The sequence below is a fragment of the Falco biarmicus genome, chromosome 6, assembly GCF_023638135.1.
Source record: "Falco biarmicus isolate bFalBia1 chromosome 6, bFalBia1.pri, whole genome shotgun sequence".
In the NCBI taxonomy this organism is placed as follows: domain Eukaryota; kingdom Metazoa; phylum Chordata; class Aves; order Falconiformes; family Falconidae; genus Falco; species Falco biarmicus.
Window position 1 is genome coordinate 9842016 of NC_079293.1, and position 26330 is coordinate 9868345.

Sequence of the window (26330 nt, forward strand, 5' to 3'; positions counted from 1 at the left end):
TTTTCTCAAGAATGGCAGTATTTAAATAAATTTAATAGAAAATCTACCACAGAGACACCACACATATCCCCTGCCAAATCAGATTATGTTTTTTTTAAAGGACAAAAGGGTGCACACTTTCTTCAAAAGTACTTGAACATACATATTTCTTAACTAAAATAGATGATGGTTTTGACTACAATTAACTGCCCACTGTGAAAACTCCTCCCATTGCACCACAATCAAGGAGAGAGTTTCCAAAGTAAACATGCTTCAGACTAAATACTGTGAAAGGAGAAACTTTTTTCTGCTACAGCTTCCTTCTCACTCTGAAGGAACCCTTACAGACTAATGTAACATAGTTGAATAACTCCTTATATAATCTGTTATCTCAGTCTGTGAATTCATTTGCTATTATAACTTAATGGAAAATTTAAAATCATAACTTACGAGTGATTTTACTAAGGTCTTTGGTTTAACATTGCTAAAAGTGAGTTTGGTGCATGTTCTGTGATACCTGTGCTGGGTATTGCTTTGCAAGTGCACAGTAATCTTTCTCATCTGTGTTGTAGTTAGATCAAACTTTGTAACCCAGCAGTGGACAGCAAGTGTAAAAGATCATGTTAAGGATCTTTTCTTAAGGTAAAAAAGCATCAGCAGATTATAATGATTGAGTTACTACTTCTGTAAATGCTATTTTAGACACATATGCATGTACACGTGTCCGTGCACATGCACACATACTTATTTGCTGGTCAACAGTACTGTTACTCACTTCACCTCAAAATGGTCCATTCTGTGTTATCAGAACTGTATGTAAAAATGTTTTTCCCATAATTTGTTCTGAAAGAAAGGAAAAACCCCAAGTGCATAAAAAAATCTCGTTTGATTTTTTACATGGATAAATGCTAGTTACACCTTATCTAGCTCCTAAAAATTCAAAAGAAAAATATATAAGTATCAAAATACATAGGTATTTCATCTCACCAGAAAAGTTAACCCATATACACCAACCAGTCCAGAAAAAAGAAGTGGTAAAGAGTGATCTCTAGGTTCAGCTTCGTTTTCAATCAGTGGGTGCTTCATGAAACATTTGAAAACATGAAAAGAAAACGGAAAACAGAAGTAAAAGGCTTTTTGATTTTCAAGCTAGCTCAGTGGTTTTCAGAATGACAGAAGCAAATTCCATTCATCTCATTTTATAAAGGAAATCATACTTCCTATATTCCTTAAAAAAAAGAATTTTAGCTTGTGAGCTATAGCCTTGTTGTAATGTGTGTCTCCCAGACAAATGAATGCCTACACGTGGTCTTTCTCAATACTTGGGCATTCCCCAGGAGGGTGAGAATCCAGCAAAGACACAAAGGAAACTGCCCTCTGGCTTGAGGCTGGCAGAGGGCACCCGGGGCAGTGCTGACAGGCAGTGCAACACCTGCAATGGTAGCTACAGCCTCCTGACTACACAGCATTCAGGTGGCTGTGTTTGGCTCAGAGCAACATTTAACACCACCTTTCCCTGGCACGTGTTAAATAACAAAAGCACCATTAAGACAAAGTAGTGGGACTTTTAATGACAGAGAATCTATGCCAAATATAATGATCAAACCAGCCTGACTAGTAGACTGGGGGAAAATAGGAAGGGCAGCAGGCAAAGTAGAAGTTTCTGCAGTAGAGATCAAAAAAAAAAAAAAAAGAACCTAAAAATTCCAAGCAATTTAAAAGGGGAAATTGCTTTGTGTCACATTGCACTTACATTTTATGCTGGAAAATAAAACAGGTCCCTGAAACACAACAGTTGGCTGTAACAGCAAGTTCTTCCTGAGCAGAGGAAAAAAGCCAGATGTCTTATAGACAGGCAAGCAGCTGCTTTCCAGCCATTTAATTGATATTTTATATCCAATATCTAGCTCAAATGTGCCACACAGCTATGATCTATTTGTGTCACATGGCTTGTACTTACAGGTTGGAATCTGCCTTTTAAGTTATTGTTACAAATCTGTGTTCAAGCCTCCTTCACCTGCCCTGTTTTATACTCCATCTGTCCTCCTAAACCAGAAAGCAAAACAATTACATTCCTCTATTTAATAAAATGTGTAACTCAAGTTCTTATTCATCTTTATTTAAAGGACAAAACTAGTTACACCTCCCTTGACAAATAAAATTATTATAACTTTCATCATCACTGGAATAACAACATATTACTTTTTATTGGGTTTGGCTATTTACAATCTGCCTCAAAAAAGTGAAAATATCTAACTAACTGAAGTTAGTTCAGTCCCATACACCATATTCAATTATTAATTATCCTTCTAACTGGAGATATGCACAGAAACACACTGGGAATAAAGTGGAAGGAAGATTTAAGCCTATTGCACAAATCTTTGTGTTGACCCTAGGCAGCAGGTTCATTGCAAGGGCTCCACCTCAGTGACCAGCCTGGTAGGTTACAGATTCTTGGAGGTCAGGAAAGTTCTGGTGAGTGTGCTGCTTCCAAGCATATGCGAAACAATATGTAGATTTTCACAGTTGTGGCAAATGATAGAGTCCTCAAAGACTTTCATACAGTTACTGAATGCTTCTGAGTCCCCTTCTACAAACAGAACTTCAAAACCAAGAAGTAAATGGTATTACATCATCTGCTTCCTTTAGAAATACTGTTTTATATATGTCTTTTAGATACACTAATAACACAATCTGACATTACCTTAAATTTCAGGGTCACATGACAACAATTCATGATAGCACTTGATCTCATCTGCTCACTAATCTGTCATCTGTGATTAATTTAACATCCCAGCCACTTAAGGAACATCCAAATGCTTCCAGATTTAAAATGATGCTAATAAGACAAAGGTAGAAAAGTAGTTTGCCAGAAAATGTATTTCTCATCTTCTTATCAAATATGCATTTTTTCCCCAAAGATGTGGCGTCAGCTTGAGGACTTGAAATGGAGAATTTAATGGGATTTCTTAATGTAAAATCCATTTATAAGGCCTTAGTTCCTCAGCATTAGAAGCCAGATCCATTTCTGTAGTAGGACTTCGCACTGACTTTTAAGATCAGAGGTGGATAAGGTAATGCCTTATGCAGTCACTTGGTCACATACCAAGTGTTTTCCATCATTACAACACACTCATATTTCCCTTTCAGAGACTGGCTTGTTCAGCTGCACTGCAACTAAACCATCTTTTTGAGAGACTGGAAATACAAAATAACGTCAATGTAATTCATAAATACCTTTAAAATTTCCCTGAAAACATTTACTGCACATTGTATTTCACAAACAGAACATCTGCCAGTCTGGCATGGTACAGTAACCCTCTAGGTATCAGCAGTACTGTGAAAGCTTATCTCACTTCTGTTACTATGATTTAGATGGGAAGTGGCAGTAGCAGAATCCTTCAAAATCTCTCATATTTTTTAGGTGTATCTACCTGGTGAAAGTTTTTGCTGGAGTTTGGAGCAGGCTGCCTCAGTGACAGCTCGGGTATGTGTTACTGAATTGCTCTGTAAAAGTTTATTATCAGTCCTTCCACCCTCTCCCTGAAAACAGCATTCAGCCATGGTGGTGTTTTAGGGACTGAAATACCCGAGAATAGCCCTTGACCCAGGAACTGGCTCCAGAAATTACCTAATGGGCAGTTCTGGATAACAAATATAGCTGGGGGGGGTGAGGGTAACCAACTGCTTAAGGACAAGTCTTAAACAGAAAAAGAGCAAACTCCCTATGAAATGTTTCAGGTAGTTCTAAAAACTGAAGTTATACACTTTTTACAAGATGATGTGTCCTTTTCAGCAAATCTGATTCCAATTCTAAAGCCCTCTTTGTCACACAGATGTTTTGTCAAACACACTAGTGGTGGTGTTACTCAGCAGGACAGTTACAGGATGCTACCATTCCTAAGCAGGAATAAGCTACTGCATAACTATAGGATGGCATATTTTCCATTGAGTTAGCAGTTCTAAAGTTAAAAAAAAAAAAAGAAATCAGGACTTTAGTAGATCAGAAGCTAAAGAAGCTAAATGTATAGGTTGCTCATGAAGATACCTACAGTCTGAGGCACCACCAAAGCTCACCAACATCCAATACCAAACTGCAAGGGACAGCAGGAGGCTGGGTTGTACCAGGGTAGGAAGGGAGGGCAGGAAGGCCAAGGAGCTGGAAACTGGTTTCTTTTCCTCCAGGTTTATCACCACAATGCAGGATGGCAAGTGCTTTTTCAGAGCTGCATGGCCTTACCAACTCCTGTTCATCTCAATCTTCTATAAGCTACTCATCCCTTTCTGGGAAAAAAAAAAACCAAACCCACCAACCACCAAAAAACCCAAACCAAATCCAAAACCCCCAGTTACACAGGCACTTTTGTGCCTGTGGTTGGGTAGATGTTTATTGTTGTCTAAGTACAGACCCACACACTTTTTCCTATTGAATTACATCTTTGTTTATCACAGATCTTTTCTCTAAATTATGAGTATTTTGAGTTTTGATCCCCTCATTTCCTGTGTTTTCCTCCTAACCTGCATTTCCTCCTAACCAGGTATCATTTTTGAATATAATAACCACTCTCACTTTCTCATCACCCAAGACATTGAAGAAAATATCAACTAATTCTGGAACAAGGACAGATTTCCTGAAAAAAAAAAAAAAACAAAACCCAAACTACTCCTCAATGCATTCCTGTAATTTGTTTTCTTTCCCTTGCAGCATTTTCATTTAGACCATATGTTCCCAGCTTACTTAAGAGTATTCTAGGAGACAGTGTCCAGGGACTCACTAAAATCAAGAGATGACATCTACTGCTTTTCTGTAGCCACATGAAGTGTTATCCCATGACAGAATGGAATTGCTTTGGCTTGACATGATTTTTATTGATCACTTCTTTCCCTCTGTACTATTTTCTAAATGCTCACAACCAGTATGTTAATTATTTTCCCCACTATTTCTACAGGAATTGAAATTAACTATCTGGCTTATAATTTTAACCTCTCTCTTCTATTTTGTTGTAAAGATAGGCACTCTTTCTACCCTTTCCTAGACTTTCAGAATGTCATTTTGAACCAGCTGATCACAAAATATCTCATTTACTTGCATAACTTCGCTTTCTTTCCCCTTTCTCCTTGCTCTTTTTGTCACGGTGCCAGTTTCATGATACATCTGCTCACCAATGACCAGTTGAGTGATACAAGGAAGGAACTGAACCTACCAGCCTTCCAGGCATTGCATGCCAATCAGCTTCCCTCGGAAGAGAAGTAAAACCAATCTTTCCTTAGCTGCTTCTACCTGTTAGTGCACTAACACACTGAGAAGGAAATGACACCTATGCATCACATGGTTTCACTCTCTGCTTTTGACATTTTTTGGCCTCAGATGTTCATCCATTCATCTTTTTTAAAAGTCCTTTCCTGGGCAAGTGATCTACAGCTCCTATACTTCCTCCGCGCTGTCATAACTTGCAATTTTGCATAGTTTCTTTTGCATAGTTTTGCATAAACTTGCATTTAACATAGTTCCTTTAAAGAACTGCCTACTGTGCTTAACTCTCTCTCAGAATTGTCTCCCACAGGATCTCGCTTACCAGTTCTCTGAATTTCTATAAACTGCTCTGCTGAAACACATTGCAGATCTTCCTGTTTGTCATGAATTCTGTTGCTTCATGATCGCTCACGAAGTACCCGAGTTGTTTTTAACTGTTACTTTTTCCTTAAGGCTTTACCAAATTATGAGGATCAAATCTGGAAAATGTTATCTCTTTGCTTTCTCCAACTTCTAAATCAGAAGATTTCCACTAAAACTTTTCAAAAATTAGCCAGACTGCCTGAGGGCAGCTGTATTCCTTCCCCAGCGTGGAAATTTTTTGTAATCAAAGTGGTGTCACTGACTACTGGGGTTTGGATAATTCTCCTCACAAAAGACTCATTTTGCTATGTCCTTGATAGGCGGCCCGCTATTGACTCCTATCAGAACCTCAGCAGCTTTCCTCCTTTAAATGTTACTCAGGAACTATGAGGCAGCCCATGTCCCTCTTTGTTCTGAACCTCAGAGCAAGTGACACCTGAGTGTAAGGTAACCCTAGGTAGCACCTACATCCTTTTCTTTGTCTACCTATTCTGAACAAGTTATACTGTTTATATTAATGTTCCTCATAGATGGATCATCTTATCAGGTCTTTAATAGGTTTCTTAAGTCATAAATTTGAAATTATTTATACTGCTACTTCCTCTTGCTTCTTCCCCATGTGACTGGTGTTCAGACATCCCAGGGACAGGTAAGCGAACCTGATTACAGAATACAGACCAAGACTCCTGGAGAATATCAGACATCTGGCTCTGAGAGGCACAAAGACAAGCAATAATGTCTGGTAGGACTTCCTCGTTTTCCACTTATGTGGAAGAAACCACAGGTCACACTCCTGGACAGTCTCCACCTATTCAGTCTATAGCAGAACCCAGTCCAGCTGCAGACAGTCTGCAACATCTGAAGCAGAACCTGTTACAACCAGCTCCACATACAGATTCCATCCTTATGCCTAGTTTTGATGCCTGTTGTTTGTGGTGACAAAGCCCTGTGTTAAATTCTACTCCACCTGAGAATGACGGAATATTTTCTGCTAAGGACAACATGAAACATCTGGAGATAAAGGTTCTAAAACTCGCCCCAAATCCCTGAAAGTGTTGGACCATCTGGTAACCTGAAAAGGTATTTGATGTTAATTTATAATAAATCCCAAAATATCAGATAAATCTCAAAGATTCAGAGAATATTAATACTGCACAAGAAAGATTAATGAGGTGACAATATTTACAGGTTAGCAGTCTGCAACTTTTAAGAAAGCAGGATTAAAAAATTCATAGGAAAACAACCTCAGCACTGACTGTTAGATGTCTCATATACATATATAAAAAAACTACATCGATGACCAGGAAACTCTTTTAAATCAAAAGAGGGTTATACTGGATCAGTCCTAGATTTACACCACCATCACTGTGAGCAGAAGCTGACCAACCATTTGATTTCACTTACTGGCACAATCTGGGAGTCATTCCAGTGACACCAATAGAGTGAAGAGCTCCAACAGCACAAAACTACACCGAGGCTGAAATCTGATCTAGACTGTGCAAATCAGACTTGCAGATCGGTATCTCCGAGTACTTAATGTCACATGATGATCCTTAGCACTGGGGGGAAAGGGAGGTTACTGGCTTGACAAACAGCCAGTGACTCAGGGAGATTGACAGATTTCATTTCCCTTCAATGACTTTTGGAGAGGAATCTCCCTGCAAAGCTCAGTCTCCAACAGCTAAGAAAGGAGTCACCTTCCATTTTGGAATACTGGAATATCACCAACCCATGTAGCAAAAGAAATAACACGTTATATCTGTTTCCAAATATTGAGTTTGCTTAAATGTTTATCTGGTTTTACATACTTTCTTAGAAGTAACATTATTTTGAATATTGTACCAGAGAAACTGCTAGTGATCACTTTCTCTTAAAATTTGAGAATTCTTTTCATTCCTAAAAAAAAAAAAATACACAGAAAAGCTTGTATTGTGCCTTCCAGTGACAGGTTTGTAACTTGTGACTGTGTTTTAGTGTTTTGAAAAGCAAGTAAGCGCTCAGCGTTCTTTGACAGTACTGATTTTAAATAATGCATTTTTTAAAAATCTGTAATTTTGATAATAATTCAATACTTATACCTGGCAAAATGTAAACATAGTCTTTTTTTAAAGTAGTGATTTTTCATAGCTGGAAATTGCTGCTCACAAATCTTACTGTGCATTTCCCAACTGTCTACCAGAACAACGCAAAATGGATTGAATTATTTATTTCAGAGGTAAATTTGAAATATAAATATTGTTAAAATAGCCTCAGAAGATTCAGCACACATTTTATTCGCTAGGTACTAGGAATTACATTAACAATATAGTAAGCAGAAAGAAATCAAATATTCTAAAAGCAAAATGTATCTTTTCACACTCAAGACATTTGAGGTACCTGATTAGCTATAAAAGGCCTCCAGTGAAGCTAAGTTTCTGTGTGCTGTGGCTGCTCACTGCAATCTAGAAGTTACAATCCATCACCTTCCTTGCGCTTTTACTTGTGTTTGAGAACGTACAAAACAGGTGTGTGCTGCTGACATATCTTCCAGGAGTTTGGTCTCACCTTGTGGAGGTGGCCTCATTCTTGGGAGGCCTCTGAATGCAATGTTGCTGGATACCTCTGTAGTAAAAGTACCTAAAATATGCCAGCTTCCATCTCAGACAAAACAGAAAATAGTGCTTTGCCCTATCAGACCTGAACAATGGCTATTATTTTTTGTGATATATATAATATATATATTTTAATTTAACATGACTTCAGGAACCTGTTCACACACACAAAATTCACACAGGCAGCAGGATACAAATCAACATTAAAAACATCACCACTTCATGAAAAAACACTTGTCGTGTTTTTATATGCAAATAAAATCAACATTTTCCTGGCAGCTCTATGACAAAAATAAAACTATGTAGGGTTTTGTACAACCCAACAGATGCTATGCCAATTTGAGTAATGTCCTTCTCAACAGCTGAAGTGTAGCAATACAAAAGAACTTTGTTCAATAAACAACTCTTAACACATGCTCATGAGGTGGTGAATGTATTGGAAGATTTATTTCTACCCATCAATCCCATTTGGAATCAACGTAGATGACAGAACAGGCTCTTTTTTGAAAGGTATGTGAAAATCATTGATGATTGGAATTCTTAGGGAGATGCAAATTAAAGCCTTTAAGATGCCCAGCACATTAGACATCTGAACTTGTCTAATAAGGCAGTAATTCAACGAGAGCAATAGAAAGTGAATTTATCTCTGGGGCACTGCAACAAAGTGTGAATGACCATCTTCCAGATATGACTTATTTCTGTAGTCAAACATTTCAGTCTGGATTTCCTTCTGGCATAATGCAAAAGCACCCACTTCACTGTCATGATGAGTTCAAGATTTGGTCTGTTACAGAAGCTCCCACCTCTCTGTGGTTTAATTTTATCACCAATAAACATTTAAACATATAAGGCCTTAGATAAGCATATAAACACTTAAAGTGCTCAGATCTCTCTTTTTTCTTTTAAATGAAACAGTTTCAGCACTATAGCTTAATTTCTTATACCGTGACAACAGAGGGCTTTTGGCTTTCACAAAATGTCTGCTTTTGAACGTAACAATGTTGTAATGAAGTTCAGTAGGATCTGTAGGACTGTAAATCCAACTTAACGTTGGCTGCTGTAAAAATAAATTGTTTAACATTTCTTAGGTTTACTCTCAAGTCGTCCATGCAGAATACCCATTATTTATTACAGAGACCAGTCAAATGCTTGAAGAACATCATATGAGTTTGCCATCTCTGACTCACTCCCACTAAACTGCATAAGTGTTTGTTGGAGCAAAGATTAAGATTCCGTTCATAGACTGCTTTTCCCCACAGACTTCATAATAATTTACAGTAATATAATAAGGATATAAAATTAAACTTGAAAAGACAACCTTTGGAGCAAAAGACGCATTTGAAACTGGCCAAAACCTTGACCTCACCTTTTTTTATCATGACTGTAGGCTGTCATGATCATTTGATATCTGTGAAGTACTGCAGTGTTTGAAAATTGATCCAACAGCACTAACCTGATGATAGATTGTACACATGTTGATCCACATATATTTGTATATCACTTTGCTTTTAGAAGGTATTTGCCAATTACCACCATATATCCCAGCAGAAGCCAAGAAGGAAAATGCAGCAGGCATCTGACATTTAAAATGTCATTAACATTTCACAAAATCCACCATTTCCACTAAAAAAGAGAATGCGTGTGAACACTTGTTTACCTATTTTTCTGTGATTTTGTGAGCAGCCATATAAGGTTTCAACCCTATTTTTCAAATCTTAAACCTATGTCTAATCCACTGAACCTCAGCGTGGAAGCAATTTATCCAGTCCAAACCTGAACATACCCTCTGCCCTCAGATGCCCTCTTTGCTGTCAGTAACTCTACTGTTTCTAGGCATCTTCTTCACTGCATTCTTCGGCCAAGTCTGCACCAATAAACAAACAGGACTGTGAACAATTCATGTTGGTGCCCAGACAAATCTCACATCATTAATTTGTTAGCATGCTCCAAGGTTTTGCCCCAGGCCAACTAGCTTTCCTCCCAGGAGTGATTTTATGTTTAGCACAAGCCAGTGACCATGTCCTGTAGGCAGTATGGAGGCTGCTGCTTTGTTTTGGGGTGTAAGAGAATTCAGTCCTGTGGACATGCTGTGCCAGGTTGCCTCAGGGACAGAGGACAGCCCTTAGCCTGCTTAATTTACTACTGGAAGTGTCATCACATTCGCAGGCAGTTCTTATGCTTTCACAAATCTATCAAAGTTCATTCCTTCCAGGAATTAGTGGAAGTGTACAAGCTATCTTCCATCTTCAATACAGCACCCGCCTCACCCTATTACATTCCTTACTAAGAGTCTTTATCTCTGCAATGTCTATTGCAGTAGAGCTCCAAATCACCCTTCCCAGAGAGAAGCTGGTTAAGAAGGACTTGAAAATTAACGATAACCCTTATCATTAACTCCTAACTTGTGCTTTTGAAGGCTCTCGCTATTATCAGTGGACTACAAATCACTTCCAAAAAATGTACCCTGCAAGCCCAGCACTGTTTCTAAAGGTACTAACCTTTGGGACCTGGCTACCTAGCTTAAGGTTTTTACTGTCTGAAACAGCAATTGCCTTAAGATGTATACATTTAAAGTATCCTCCACTACTCATGGCCAGAACTAGTGGTACTAATTGAACCTCAGTGCACTGAACTAGTTAATGCCTCTAAATACTCTAAACCATTAGGATCATAGATAGGGTGCTGGTGCTTGCTGCTTCTATATTATTGAGAATGGACCAGATTGCCAGAAGCAGTTTGATTAGAGTTACTAGTCCTGAGGAGTCCTTGCACGGTTACAAGAGACCTACCTCAGTTCTGTGTTATCAAAAGTAATTTTTTAAATGAGCAGAAAATAATGCCTAAGGTGCTACCACAGTACTCAAAACCTCCAGCCTCTAGTTTAAGCAAAGAAAACAAAAAAACCTCCATTCTACTCAGGGTGATAAAATGTGCCAGAGCTACTAAGCCCAGAAGAGGATGTAATTTACATAGAACAGAGACTTAGAAATGATTTTTCAAAAAGTTATAACCTGGACTGTCAAACCCCTGCAACGTACAGGCTGCAGAGTCATAATTTCAGAAAGTGATTTTAAGATGCTGTAGTTACACTTCATTTCTAATATAACTCTATTTCTTTGTTCGTTTCCTGCATGACATTTACCACACAAAGTCGTCGTGGGATGTATAGTTATAATTATGTATCTACTGGTGAATTAAGTGCAGTTAGACTCACAGAAGTGTTTACCCAAAAGAAGTGACTTTTTTATAAAGGATGATTTAAAGTATTATCCACAGAATTGTTCTTTTTAAGGGACAGTGAATCTGATAACTCTTCCCTGGCTTCCTGAATAAGTATTTTAAAGAGTTCTTGTGTCTTGCTCGTACCAAGCCCAGTACTGAAAATCCTGCCATCTTCAGCCTCTGCATGAAATATAAGCCTGTCCTTTGCAAATAATTCTCAAGCAGATGAAGAAATAGAAAAAAATTGAATGCAAAAGACATTAGTTATATGAGTAACAGGAAATGTACTTCTGTGTGAAATGCACAGATGCTAATTATCCATACACAACATACTATCCAATTTCTACTAATGCTATCTGTAGCTGGAATCCTCAAGGCATCCCTTTCGATTGTTACTTTTTCATTCTGTTTTCTAGAAGGATATATAATTTATCTGTGCCATAAATAGTGTACACTGATGCATTGTATTTTCTGGCAATGATTAAATATTTCATTAGCATCTCCTTTACTCATTCTTTAGAGCACCACTTTGCTTCATCTGCTGCCAAAGCAGGTCTTAACTAACCTCTATCACACCCTTTTCTCCATAAATAAGGATTTTTCTGCAGACTGTCCTGCTCTACTGCTCCCTCAGCCCTCAATTTTTCTTCCAAACAGTTCAATTACACCTCAGGCTGTAGTCTAACAAGTATTTCTTTAAGCGGCAGTCTCATTTAAGCAGCTATTGTTCCATCCCCTTCCTTCATTTATTCCTACTCCAGCATTTTGTGCAGTCACGCAGTGAAACAGTTCAGCCAATGCGTTGACATTTCCCCACGTTCCTTCTAATCCTGCTTAGCCCCCAACTTGACTCACTGTGCAGCTGCCCAGCAGTTAGACCAGCATAAGCAGGAGCAGCACGTGAACAAGAGCTTAGTGGCCAAGGTTTTGTAACAGCTGGCTCTCCTACCAAAGCAAACACCCAAAGTGCACCCTTCACTACTTATGCTTTACTCACATTTCAAATACTATCATATTGGAATACGTTAATTATTATTATTAGGGCATTTTGCTCAACAAAAAACAATGCAAAATAGGTCTCCGATTCATTGTATAGGGGAAAGAAACACAAGAAATACTCCCCTCCCCCCCCCAGTATTTAAAAAAATCAAGGGCTGGAAAGACATCTTATGTTATCAAGTCATGATAGCAGCAAACTCCTCATGGTGACATCTGAATTCCCAGCCAGCATGAGACTGGGTTGGAATCATGGCAAAAACATATGATCTGGGATGGGGACAGGAATATCTTTAGTCTCCATCAGCAGTCTCTTAATCTGATCTTGTTCCACAATAAGACTCTCTCTGTGTGGGCATTTACACTGTCTGCTACAGCTCAAGGTGGCCCTCACTAGGTTCCATAATTATGGTGCTCACACTGATAGTTCTATTTTGCCAGAGAAGTGGAGTTGCCACTCCTCAAGTAGGATGCCCTTAAACTTGGGATGACACAGAGAGGCCCCAAGGAAAGATGCACACATGTATGCACAGGGCTTGTTTTAGGCAGAGTCATTGATCTCAATAGTTCCCTCTGAGGTCTGCAGAGGCAAGACTGTACATTTTTGAGTTGCCTGCCAAAATCATGACAGTGAGGAAAGGTGAGGCTGGGGAGTGTGTTGGAGAGGCATGGTATGACACTGATCCACACTGGAAGCCTTGTCAGACACCACTGAGAGCAAAACTGGTGACAGGCATTTAAGTCATTAGTTTGTTGCTTCTGTCCAGAAGCTTTTAGTATTTAAAGGCCATGAAAAGCTAAAATAAAAGACATAATACATTAGGGGTTTAGTACCCCACAAGGTCTGGAACCAGATTTTCTTCTCCCTATTCCCTAATTCTGACAACATAAGTAACTGCCTGCTGTTGCCAGTACCTATAACCAGCTCTGCAGGCAGCCACGTTGCATGAATTCCCTTTCATAAACTGATCAAAGTCTACTCTAAAACAGATCAGGCTTTCACACAGCTTCAAGTGAAAGGTTGTTCCTGCATTACAATACTCTGACAATTAGGAATGCCAGTTGAACTTCCCATCTAGATTTATTCATGGTTCTTTAAACATGTATATGTACTTGTATCAAAACAATCTTTAAGTAGCTCTTTTCAATCCCTGGTGTCTACCTGTCCTTCTTAGTGTGTTTATGGAGGGAAAGCATATCCTTTCTTTTCCTTGGTTGAATAATCCAAGCTCTTCTACTCTTTCCCCTTAGAATCCCCATTTACCCAAGCATCACAATAACCTGTCTCCGTACCTACCTTGGTCTGAATTCACCTTTCCTGAACACTTTCAGCTAGAGGAGTACAGATCCTGAAGAGGCAAACAGTCAGGATTTTGATGAGTTAGGTATTATCTGTCAATCTGTCTATAGTCTAGCATCTTAAACACAGTCTCTGTGGGAAAGCAGTAACCAATGGAGCCTGAAATTTCTCCCCTACTTCCCCCCCCCCCCCATCTGCTTTAAAGTAAAAATCACCCTTCTGAATCTTTTGAAAGAATCCCAGAAGGCTAGCACTTCCCTCCCTCCCTCCCTCCCTCCCCCCCAGTTTCACGATTGCTTATGAGGCTTTGACCTCTCTTCAGTACAAGTTTTCTTGATCCTCCCCTTAGCAATATAAATTATACTTTTTTGCTAGAGTGCTTGGTCCAGATCAGTTTTTGAAGACTCAAGCAATACAATTTAGGAAAAAACTACCCATCTATTTCTCTAGGTTGGGTTTTAATGAATATTAAATTTAGCAATAGTTTGGACAAGAGAAAAAAGTTCAAAGGAAATTAAAACCTGTAGAATTCTTATCCTTTTTCTTATCTGTTATCCCCTTACTCATATCTGAGCTCACCCCCTTTAAGCAACAGCAGAGGTCTGGGATGTGATTTTGCTGTAGGTGCTTTGACTACTTGCCAGAGCTGTAAGCAGAGGAGGAAAGTCTTCAAAGTTCAGTGTTTGGACAGCCTTGCTGAAACCCAGCCATCTGATCTTCTGCTCCAGCCTTCTGAAACCACAGAGCGAGCAGAGATACATCTCTTTGCAAGAAAAGGAGCCAATGTTTACACACGGTAATGAGTTAACTAGTTAACTACCCAATTTCCAGCACAGGGATGGATTTATAGGTAGGAAGGTAGTGTCTGACAGTGTTCCAGGAGCACAGCTTTATGTCCAGGAGTATCAGAATATAACCATACATTTTTTTTACTAAAAAAGCAATCCACTCATTTTGAAGGCAGAGCACCACAGATTTGGTCCTTTATATTTCAAAACAAAGCTGTCATTGCAAATATAAACCATGAAATTTCTTAATTTTTCTTCTTCTGTGAATTCCAAAGCAGCTAATCAACATGATAAAGCAATCTAATTTAGCTAGGTGTACTAGCTAAATGCTTATTTTTCTTTCTCTTTTTATTTTAAATCAGTCTTGGTTGACAACTAGTTTCTCCTTTATCAGAGTAAATACATCAGATGACATTTCAAAATGTTATAAAAGGAATGAAAATGACTTCAAAAAAGTCAGAAGCAAAGCTTGTCTATCAAACAATCAACAACTAAATCTGCCCAGAGACAACAATTTGAAAGGAAAATCTATAAACTAAGATGTGTGGACATGGTTTCAGGTTTTGATTGAAAGTCAATCTATAAACTCAGCGGAGCAATTTAAAAAGGAAAATCAAATTCAGCTGGAATAAATACTGAGTACTGTCAGTACCCTTTAAATTAGAAATAGCTTGAGTCACTAATTTTGTGTTTAGATCTATGTTTTACTTTTTTGGTTTTGAAACTTTTGTTGATATGTAACTACTTTTCTATGAATTATTTCTCTGCATTCCTATGGTTTTTATAACGGAGTATGCATTCTGATAAATGGTGAAAATAACAATTTTAACTGTAACAGCAGTCAACATCCATGCTCTACCTGGACCACTAGAGTGCAATTAAAAGCCAGCCTGGGACTGTTTCAGTTTCCAGCTTGAATAGGAAACTGATCTGAAGTTCATAAGAGTTACATATCATTCCCAAATCTGCAGGGTCTTTAGGAAGCAGGAGGAAAAGTCTGTAGTCCCTTTTAATATAAGAGACCATTGAAACAACTGCTTTTAAAAATTCCCTTTCCTGATAACACCACACAGCTCCATTAGCTGAGATCACTTCTGTGCTGACAATGAAAACAAGGTCAGGGAGTGAGTTCATACTCCAAATTACTGATTGTCCAGAAGGCTTGTTCTCCTGCATCATGGTAGTTTTGGCCCAGGCCAGCTAGCAATCTCTGAGCATAGTTTAAGGGACACAAAGGATCAGGAACTATTTCCAGTGTGTACTAGAAGCTGTCCTGGGTTTGGCCTCCTCCACACTGCACAGTCCTCCAGCACTACCCCAGGGGGGTTAGTACTACCTAACATCCACATGCACTTCAGCCGTGGTGTGGGAAAATACAATACTAAACCTCAAAGCATTGCAACAAAATCCTAACATCATTTCAGTGACTGAGGTTAAAGTAAGACAAAATAACTCCCTTCCCACCTGAGAAGGTCAGAACTTACATCTCAGGTCTGGAGGGGCCCAAGAAGAGGCCCCAAGACAAATGTGTCACATCTACCCTATATACTTTGGCATCAGGGCCAGAGAACATTGATCACGTGTTTATCAATCAGAAATCAAAGGGAGTTCCACTAGATAAAGTATATAAATAGGTCTCTAAAAGCTGGAAAGAGTACCATGGAATTTATGAGGGCAAGGACACAACAAAGATTATATCCTATGTCAAATAGCATTCTCACACTTGAAGAAGGTAGATTCTAGTCCCAGAGAAGGGAGTAGAATCAGAGATCATCTGTCTTTTCAAGACAATACTCAAGAAGGGACACAGAGCATCCCTTAAAATACTTTTCCTCCAACACTCGCTAGTCTCTAGTAAGTGTGATCCTATTTGCAGGGACATCAGAAGAGTGAAGAGAAAGGAGGGGAAGAGACATAGAAAGAAGCATCAGTGTAAGGGCACATTCCCCTACTGCACCCAAACAGATCCACTCTCTTTTAACTCAGAGTCACAGTTGAACAACTCCAGTGTTTTCAGCCTCCTCCTACCCCAAACCCTTCACAGGCACCATTTAGCATCCATACTCAACTTGCTCAAGTATGCCTGTGTCTCCCTTTTACTGGAGAGCCCAGAACCAGGCTCAGTGTTGCAGCACTATCAAAACCAGCCAGCTGCAATAAGGCTTTTACCATCCCACACGAGGTTAACTTCAATAAGTAGCTCCCACGCCTTGTCCCGGCACAGCCACCAATCCCCCACAAGGTTTCAACAGTTCATCTACTGTCTGTGCTGTTTCTTCACCCTCTTCAGGCCAGTCCACCCACCTTCTTGCCTCTGCTGCATCCTTTTCCCTGTCTCACCTACATGCAGGACACTCACCCTCCTCCCTCTGCTTGTCCCAGGTTTCTCTTCGTCCAGCACTCCCCTTCCCTACCCCTCAGAGCTATTTAACCACTTAGCAGGAACCAGCCACAGCTGCACGTTATCCACATCAGCCAACCCACCGCCCCTGAAGCCAGCCCACAGCTGTATGTTATCAATGCTAATTAACCTGCCTTCATTCCTTTATAATTCCTCTACAAGCCAGCAGGCCAGGTATGTTTCAACAGTGCTGAGCAGAAGGCAAGGATCACCTTCCTTCACCTGCTGGCTGTGCTTCCCTCTTCATGCAGTCCAGGATTGCTGTTGGCTGCCTTTACTGCAAAGGCACGTTGCAGGCTCATGGGCATTTTGTTACCAAGAAGGTCCCCTGGTTCATTTCTGCACAACTTTATCAGACTTAGAGCAAGATGAGAAAATGATAGTTTAGCAAGTAGTTAAGAATCACAGAATATTTGCATCTAATAAATGCTAAACTTGCCGCTGAACCAAATGTTAGAGCAAATAAGACACTGCCTTCTGGCTACATTCAGCAAGTCTCTGTTGTGGCCATGTAATGCACCATTATGCAAAGACAGGACATAGTTTGGGATCTAATCAGAAAAACACTTTTCCTTGAATGAGAAAAAACAATTGCACACCAGTTGTTCCTGTTCCATGAATAACATTTCAAGAAGTATTACTCCATGAATTATATTCTTATTCCATGAATAATATTAACGATAATAGATAGAAACCTATAAATCAGATTGAAAAAATCTTGGTGTATTGTAAGAGAAATCACATTTTTTCCATTTCTGATAGTGATTAAACTTACATAATTCTCCAGGTAAACATGGAGATCTTGAAAAATATTCTTCCATTCCATAATGAAAATAATTTTTAAGAAACCCACAACACTGAATTTTCTACTCATTAAAGTTAAACTTTTCTTTCTTTCTCCAAGTCCTTCATGACTGCAATAAGAATAAATCAAGTTCCAGATCTGATAATTCTTTACAAACCACTAAAGCTTTGATGTCTTGTAAAGGCTTCAGAAAAGTCAGTTTGTGAGCCTTCAATAAGTCAATATCTAATGCAGCATGTCAGGTAGTGATGCTGTAGTTAGGAAACTGTAATTTTAATGATTATAATATGAACAGTTGGAAAATAATATTTAGGGAAATAAAATCTAGTTGTTATGGAAAAAAATTCAACCTAAGGGATAGTACAATGTTGCTTGAAATACCTAAGTGCTTGTCCGTATATAAATGATAAGATTAAAGTAAAATCAACATGTAGTTCAGGATGCTAACCTGAATAAGTTAAAGAAGATTTTGACTTTAAAAAGCAGCAGCAGCAGCAGCACCCGTGCTCCTGCAGACTGAAGGCTGGCAAGGCTGCTAGCTAGATATGCCTGTGGTCATCCCAGACCAGAAGTCCACTTTGCAGAAGCAGTGGGAGCCACAGCTGTTCTTACAGCAGCGTGAGCACTGGCGGCTGAGTGAATTGCCCAACCCGACCAGAGGCCTATAAAAGAAGACATAGTAAGTGACATTTTAAAAGAGATAATGCTAAGCAAGTCCTACAGGTATACAGGAAATAACATGATAAAGCATTAATTTGGACAGCAATTTATCCTCAAGTCATACCAAGTGATTCTGGAAACTGTAACAGCTGGGATGAAATTCATGTTTCAGTGTTGCTTTATTTCTTAGCTAAATTAGTATCATTCCAGACTTACACTTGCTATGTGTCATCTACATTTATAAGACAATTGCTTATTTTCCCCTCACTTTTTAAAAAGTTTTTAACAGTTTTACTCTGCCCTGCGTTTGCAGAATGCCTCTGCCAACCAAGCACTGCTGCAATCTAAATAGTGAATCCCAGCCATAATAAATGAAACGTGACAAGCTGGTATGGTAATCGTGTTGTAAATGCAAAACCACCCTTCCAGACTAGCTCTCATATATTCATACAGTCTTCAGGGATTTGATGTTTTGCAGACTAAAGTTTTTCTCCATAAGAGCAGAACTTTTTTGTTTACCCCATTTCACTAATGTTGCAGGTCTCACTGGTAACTTGGTAACATCATACAGTGCAAGAAAGAGTGGTCACACAAGCATCAGAATAAAAAATGCAAATAAAGTGAATCTGTATTAGGGATTACACAGAAAGATTTGTTCTCATGGAGTCATTTGAAATTCTCAGCTTCCCTGATTAGGAAAGTCCTGGAAAGCATTTACTGGAGAAGGAGAAAAACGCCCTACAAAAATAAGGGGGGGGGGGGGGGGGGGGGGGGGAAATAAGGGGCGGGGGGGGGCGGGGGGGGAGAGAAAAAAAGGAAAAGGCTAAATGTTCAGAAATTCATTTTATAATGATGAAGATAACAATAATGATTAGTATTTCACAGATATAGCCAATTCCCAGAAAGTAAAAAAACCAAAAAAACCCAACAGTCAACAGTTTGGGATTTTTTTAAAACCAGTCTAGTGAGTCCACCAGCACCTGACTTGCGATTCCAGCGGATCATGTGCCTTCATATGAAAAGCAACTTTTATACAGAATCGAGTAATTTTAAAGCCCTTTACATCACATAGAAATAGGAGATACTCTTCTAGGTCTTATAACTGTGTGTTAAACTAGTGGCTGCCAGAAACAGGAAAGGGATGGTTCACACAGATCTGTTCCTATGCCCTTCAAACTCCCCTTAGTGGTTGGACACCAGGATGGATGAAGCATTGGCTTAACCCAGTATCAGTTCTTAGATATTCCAATTACTCCAGTCATAATTAGGACAAATGCAACACTGCTGTGCGCACAAGTTTGTCCACCATTTCCTTCACGACTCCTACTTCCCCGGCATGTCTCCAAAATGAAACATCAGCCTTTGTTTGACCTTTACATGTCTCCTCCCAGTGCTACAACAAAAAATGTGATCCCTTTTGCTTATCTTCTTCCTCTAGCGGATTGTCCATACCAGCCATTTTGAAAATGTACTGTAATGTGGAAGGATTTACATAATAAATAAACATGCTTTGTTCCATAATGTAGATGTTATAAATAGTACCTTGGCTTTGCTTTAAAGCATGAAAAACTTATCTTTCAATACAATGTCCTCAGTGTGCTTCCAAATGCTGTGCTCTGTTTCTATGCTAACACACCATCAGATTTTTAAAAGTATAGTCTTTTCACAGCTAAGTCAGTTGTTTCTGATGACTAAAAGTAACCTCCTGAACTTTATGACAAATTATAAAAAGTTTTTTAGATCTTGGGTAACACAAATGTATGTTATTAATACTTGTCAGACAGTTGAAACTTCATTTGTAAAGTACATTAATCATCCTCAGAATAGTTATTTATTGTATATAAAAAAGAGAGGCAAAATATCTTCTCTGATGAAGTCAATGGAAAAATGAAATGAATAGGAACATTTTCCATGGACCCTTATAAACTTGATAACAGGCTGGATTTTCCCAAAGGGATTTCTACAAGGCTATGCCCTGGTAAGATACGAAGTTACATGGAATGAAATTGCAGGGCCTAATTGGAGCAGAGAGTTACTCAGGAAAACTTCTATGCTACATTTAAGTCTTTGGGAGGATCAAGATTTTTCAAATGGGTATAATTTTTACAAATTCTCTTGAGTAGTATTTTTGTTTAACTAAATCTGCCACACAATTGTTAGGATTTGAAGACTGAGCTTAGCTCTGTCTTCAGCGGAGGCTATGTGCTGTGTTTCAGCTTGCACACACAAACAGAAGAAGAATAGCCTCTGCAATTGCATTTTTTAGAGATCTTAAGCAATGTATAGCTCCTAGGAGAAGTTGTACTGACAGTCCCTGAGCATGAGGCATCCCTCAATTGAGGCACAACACAGTCGGGGAGAACGCCAGCTTCTGTTAGCTGCCTACCTGCATACCATTTCTCCACTCCTAAGGAACATGAGGTTTTATTTCTGTTATGGGAAATAATCTTTGCAAGCTTAACTCAAAGAAGACAGCTAGAGTATTGCCAGAAGATTAGAAGAAGAAAGAGCCTCGAAAGATAGGCTGAACAGAAAGAATTGCCCTCGTCCCTGGGATGTGCCCATCCATACTTAGCAAAGACACTGTCAGGTTTTACCTTGGTTTCATTGCCTTAAAATGGTCCCCAAAGACAGCTCCTGTTAAAACACTTTTTGAAGAATAAAAGCCTTACTTTGAGAGCAGTGCCACCTACACAGGCTTGAAATAAAGGGAGTAATGGCTCTTCAGGGTTTGGGAATTTTTAAAACACCTTTCCTTCCTGTAAAAGTCATAGTTTCTTTCAACACCCTTCTTAAACATTTACTGGGAAGGGGAAAATACCAAATAACAATGTAAGTGAAGCTATTGGTGAATTTTAAGAGACAAGTGAGTGGGCTGTTGTGATGTTAAATGCCTGATGCACAAGAGTTTGTTCATTTACTTAATACAATGTACATCCAGACTACATCTTACAGTGTTTTGGAGAAAGATGTAAACCCCAGGAAAAATACAGATCAAAAAGTCCCATAAGTGAGACAAATAAGTTCTCCAATATTTAATCATTTTATTCTCAAACATATAAAGAAAAATTGGAAATAACCACATGAAAAAATAAAAACAAATGGATCTTCATTAGCGAGAATATTTTCATTTTTAAAGGACATAAAGGTCATAAAATCTTCCACACCAGTAAGGGAAACAAAATGAATATTTGTGAACACAGAAACATAAATGTTTTGAACAAAAAATTAAGTTCATAAATTTCAGTCCTTGCTAGTCCAATTTCCCAGTGTCAAAAAAGTATTTAAGTTCATTCTAACTTTACAAAGAAAAAACTTTACAAAGAAAATGCTTTGTGATATGCTGAACCATACCAAGCATTCAGTATTGCCATACTCCGTAAAAAACACATTGAAACATGAATGTAAGACCACATGTGAACCATGTTTCAACTTTATTTTAACCGCATTTCAAGCTTTTGTCCTAAACTACTCTTACTAGCCTTGATAAATGTCTCCCTGAAAATTCCCAGTGCTGTTCCTGTGTGTTCTGGGTCTGGCTGGGATGGAGTTAATTTTCTTCAGAGCAGCCCCTACAGTGCTGTGTTTTACTGCTGTGTTTTAGGTTTGTGACCAAAGCGGTGCTGATCACACATTTTTAGCTATTGTAGGCTGGGGGTGCACAAGTAGTTGGGAGGGGACATGGCCAGAACAGCTGACCCAAACTGAGTAAAAAAAAAAAAAAAAGTGTTCCATCCCATATAGTGTCGTGTTCAGCAATACAGCCCAGGGAAGCAGCCATTGCTCCAAGAGTGGCTGGGCATCAGTCTGCTGGTGGGAGCTGGTGAGTGATTGCCTTTGCATCACTTATTTTTTTTTTTTTCTTTCTTCTTCATTTATCAAACTGGTTTTATCTCAACAACTGAGCTTTTCCTCACTTTGGCCCTGTGATGGTCTCCCCCATCCCTCTGTGGGGAAGTGAGAGGAATGGTTGGAGGCTTAGCTGCCAGCTGGGCTGAACCCACCACGCTATTTTTGTCTCTAATGAGGAGGACGCTAGGTCTTTATCAAAGCTGCTTATGGCTTCTCAGGAGGGAGCACAGAAGGTTGAATTTGGTTGCTCTAAAACAAAGAGCTGTGATGCTCCTGCTTCTGGCACAGGATCTGGGGGAGCCAGAGGGAAATGGAGAGCCTTGAGAAATCCAGCTTGCTGCTCTTGTTCTTTACAGACACCTGCAGGGAGGTAGGCACAGGAATTGCAGCTGTTGTTGGAAGAATGTGTTCCCATCTTGTGTCCCCATCCTCTTCCAAGGATAACCTATTTTGCACACGCTCTCACCCTTGTATCTGCAGGGGCATTGGCAGCAGCCAGCCTGGCTTGCCAGGGTTCCGAAATGGGATAAGTAGGCAGCAGTGCCTCTGCTGTGCTGCTGCCCCAACAGCCCGTTGTCCTGGTGAGCAGTGTGTTTGCCAGGGCTTGGAGCCAGTCTTGAGCTTCAGGACGCCCTTAGTAGATGGAGTAATCTTCCACTGCCTTCAAGGTGCCATTGCCCTGAGAATAAGGATGATGCACCACTGCCCCTTTCTGTAAACGCTGTAACAGAGATGACTGTTGTCATTCAGGGATTCCCCTCTTCAGAGAGCATATTCTGTTACGAAAAATGAGTAAAACCCAGTCTAATCCTTGCAACCGCATGAGTCCCCCTTGACATGCATCTTACTGGCAATTTTATGACTTCTTAAGGTTTTGAAAATGGTTTGCATTTCCCGTTGGAACAACATTCATATCTTTTGGGTTTCAAAAATGGCACACTACCAAAACCATCTCTTTTAGATCAATAATACTGTTTTCATTTCAGATCTCTATTCCTATCTGCCATCAGAAATGACCGGAGTGCCCTGGATCTCATAAAGCTTTCTATTGCAAAAACTTCCTCAAAATCAATACCTCATTGCAAAAATGTCTTTCTAGACAGTCCTACATTCTCCTGGATATTCTTAAAGTAATAGGAAAAGGTTAAGAGTTTCTGTTATTTGAACTGATAGATGAATATTTCGGCACTGGTAACATACTGTAATAGAGTTGTTCTGATACTTACCTGAGGTATTAGTGAAACACGGTTTGAAGGGCTGAGTTTGTACTTCTGACTAACTTATTCCTGAAATTGGGATGTCACTGAAGGCTCTCCAAACTGGTGAGGCAGAAGAGGAAGAAGCAGGACAATAATTCCTGAAAATGAGACACAGGCTGTGGAAATTTCACAGTGGTCTGAGAATGACACCAAAACCATCCAGGTGGCTGCATTTAAAGGAGCAGCTCACAATTCAGACCGACATGCAGAGAGAACAGCTGAAGTACAGATAAACTAACACACAACTTTCTAATGCAATTTCAGCTGGAATGAGCAAGTGATTGCAAAAGCCAATGATTAATAAATAAATTCCTGAGACAGCCAAAAACACTGAAAAACTGAAGGAATTCAAAGGCAGACTTACTAATGAGACTATTGGAGCAATAATGACTTTCAGCAACGTGGTTATATTCCTGGGGTTTGTAGTGGCAGACTTTGACCAACCAGGCGTTATCTATATACAGTAACACAGGAACGTTTCTTGTAATTTTTATATCACCACCTACAGATGATGCTTAGTATATTTAGAACAAGATTCTTGAGCCCTTGCTGTTCTCTTTTTCATCCTCCCACTTTTATTCGAGTAAGAAGGGAGAGATGGGCTAAGAGATACATGAAGAGGATCACAAATGTTTCAAGAATGCAAGAATTTAAAAGGGCCTCCTGTGCATTCTGTAAAAGTGACTGGCAGGCTAGTCACCAATGAAGCCACTGGATTTTTAATGCCAAGCTTCAGACAGAGGCAGCCTTAAATTCCTAATACATATTCTCTTCCCCCCTCATGTCAGAGTGCCTCAGGGTCTAATTGATACAGCCACCTTCAGAGCCAGAAGTGCTTGTTTGTCTTTGGCAGATGTTGTCAGTGGTTGTATCTGCTTGGCTTAGCAGTGCTCCATGTCCTACTGTCCTGGTCCCATGGAACATGCTCTCAGCCATCACCTAACTCAAAACCAACACGAGATATAGGTCATTCCCCAAGCTGTTTAAGGAAGAAAGCTCAGATGAGTGCAGAGATGCAGAGGTGAGCTGCGGTGTTGCGGGCAGCTGGCGCACGGGTCTGTGGGGTACACTGGGGAGTGCATTTGTTCTGCTGCACAGCCACTCTTCACTGCACCCTTTGTATGCACATCACTGGTGACTAACCTCCTCCTTTCCATGCCTCAGCCATGCCAGCAGAGGGAAATACAGCAGCCTGGTGGAATAGATTGAAGGAATGCAAGAGAACTTATGTTGGCATGCAGGAGCTTCAGCTTCTCATCCTCTCCAGGCCTCCAGAGTGGAAACCAGCTGGAGCAGACAGTCAAATGAATTGTCCTTTCCCTCCCCAGATTTGATGCATCTCTTGAGATTTTTTTTTTGTTTTCTGTGGGTTGTTTTTTTTAACCACCCCTTTCTTTCCTCCCTTAGTTTTAGCATGGCAGATTGTATTGGCTCACATGCTGGGCCCATGAGTCTCTCACATTTCCTTCCCTCATCCAGTTGAGGAAAGGGAGTGATAGAGTGGCTTGGTGGGTACCTGGTGTCCAGCCAAGGTCAATCCAACATATAGATGCAGTTTTGTGTTGCTGCAGATCATCTGTTTGGAATTGTTTTGTGTTACATAAAGTCTAATGCAAGCAAGGTGAGTATTTCCACTCTTCTTGAATCCTCATGGGCATGAAACTGGTTAAGAAAAATTAACATTTTGAACATTTTAACATTAGAGAAAAAATGTTGAGACACTTCAGCTAGATACCTGTGTCCTGAAGAACTGCGTGCCTCCAGAAACATAGCTCTTTTGTGGCTTCAGCTGTGCACTCTCCCACTTCTTCAGCATCCCTAGGTCCCTGTGTTCAGTACATGGAAAGCATAGGTGCCTGAGCCTGCAGTGCAAATGCCACTCCCGTAGCTGCTCTACACCTGGGACTGGCTTCAGGCTACCAACAGCTGTAGCACTGACCACTGCAATATATAAATCTCCCCTTGGAATGTCTCCCTAGTCTCTTGGGATGGTAATTCACCTCCTGTGAAACTAACCTCCTCTGAAAATTAATTTTCTTCCTGTGGATCCTGGGGGACCTCTTGCTCTAAACCAGTGTGTTTCTGCAAAAGGTTTTAGACTTGAAGAAACTACATTTTATGAGGTAAAACCATTTTGCTGAAAAAAACTGCAATCCATGCAGGACAATGTTCTATTCTTTCCTCCTACTTGACTCATTCACTAGAAAAAAATAGAAACCAGTTGGAAAGAGTTGGATATCTTTGTGTGAGAAAACCACTTGCAAGCTTCTTGAGAGCAGGAAGAGAAAGCATGATTGAAGAAAGTGTGCTGCCTTTCTCACCTCCTCTGTAATACGCAAGACTGGATTCATGTTGCCACCTACCAGCGCAATTTGGCACTAATGTAGTTTACAGATTTCCATTTTGTTAATTCTATTTGTCATACAAACCCTGTGCTCTTGTCCACTTATGGGAGGTGAGTCTGGACAAGTCTCAAGCAAGGTGCAAGCAGTATTACCATAAATACCATTAAAATTGTCATCAAAAGCAAAAGTGTTGTTCTGTTTGCAGCTCAGAAGCCACATTACTTTTCCACTCTCTCAAAGACCCGTTTGCACTACTTCCTTCTCCCTGAGCAATGGCATCCACACAGCTGCACACCTGTGACTTCTCACGAGCTATCTGAGCTGTTCTTCCTTCGTGCTTGAGACATCTGCTGAAACTGTTTAAATTTGGAAGCAGAACATTCTACCAACAATAACTTTGAATTAAATAACATGTATTAGCAGCCACAGGCTCATCAGGTAAATTCTCCTCTGTCACCAAGATGAATAGCACTAGAGAATTACTCTAAAATTTCAAGGTGCATGTTGAGTCTTGT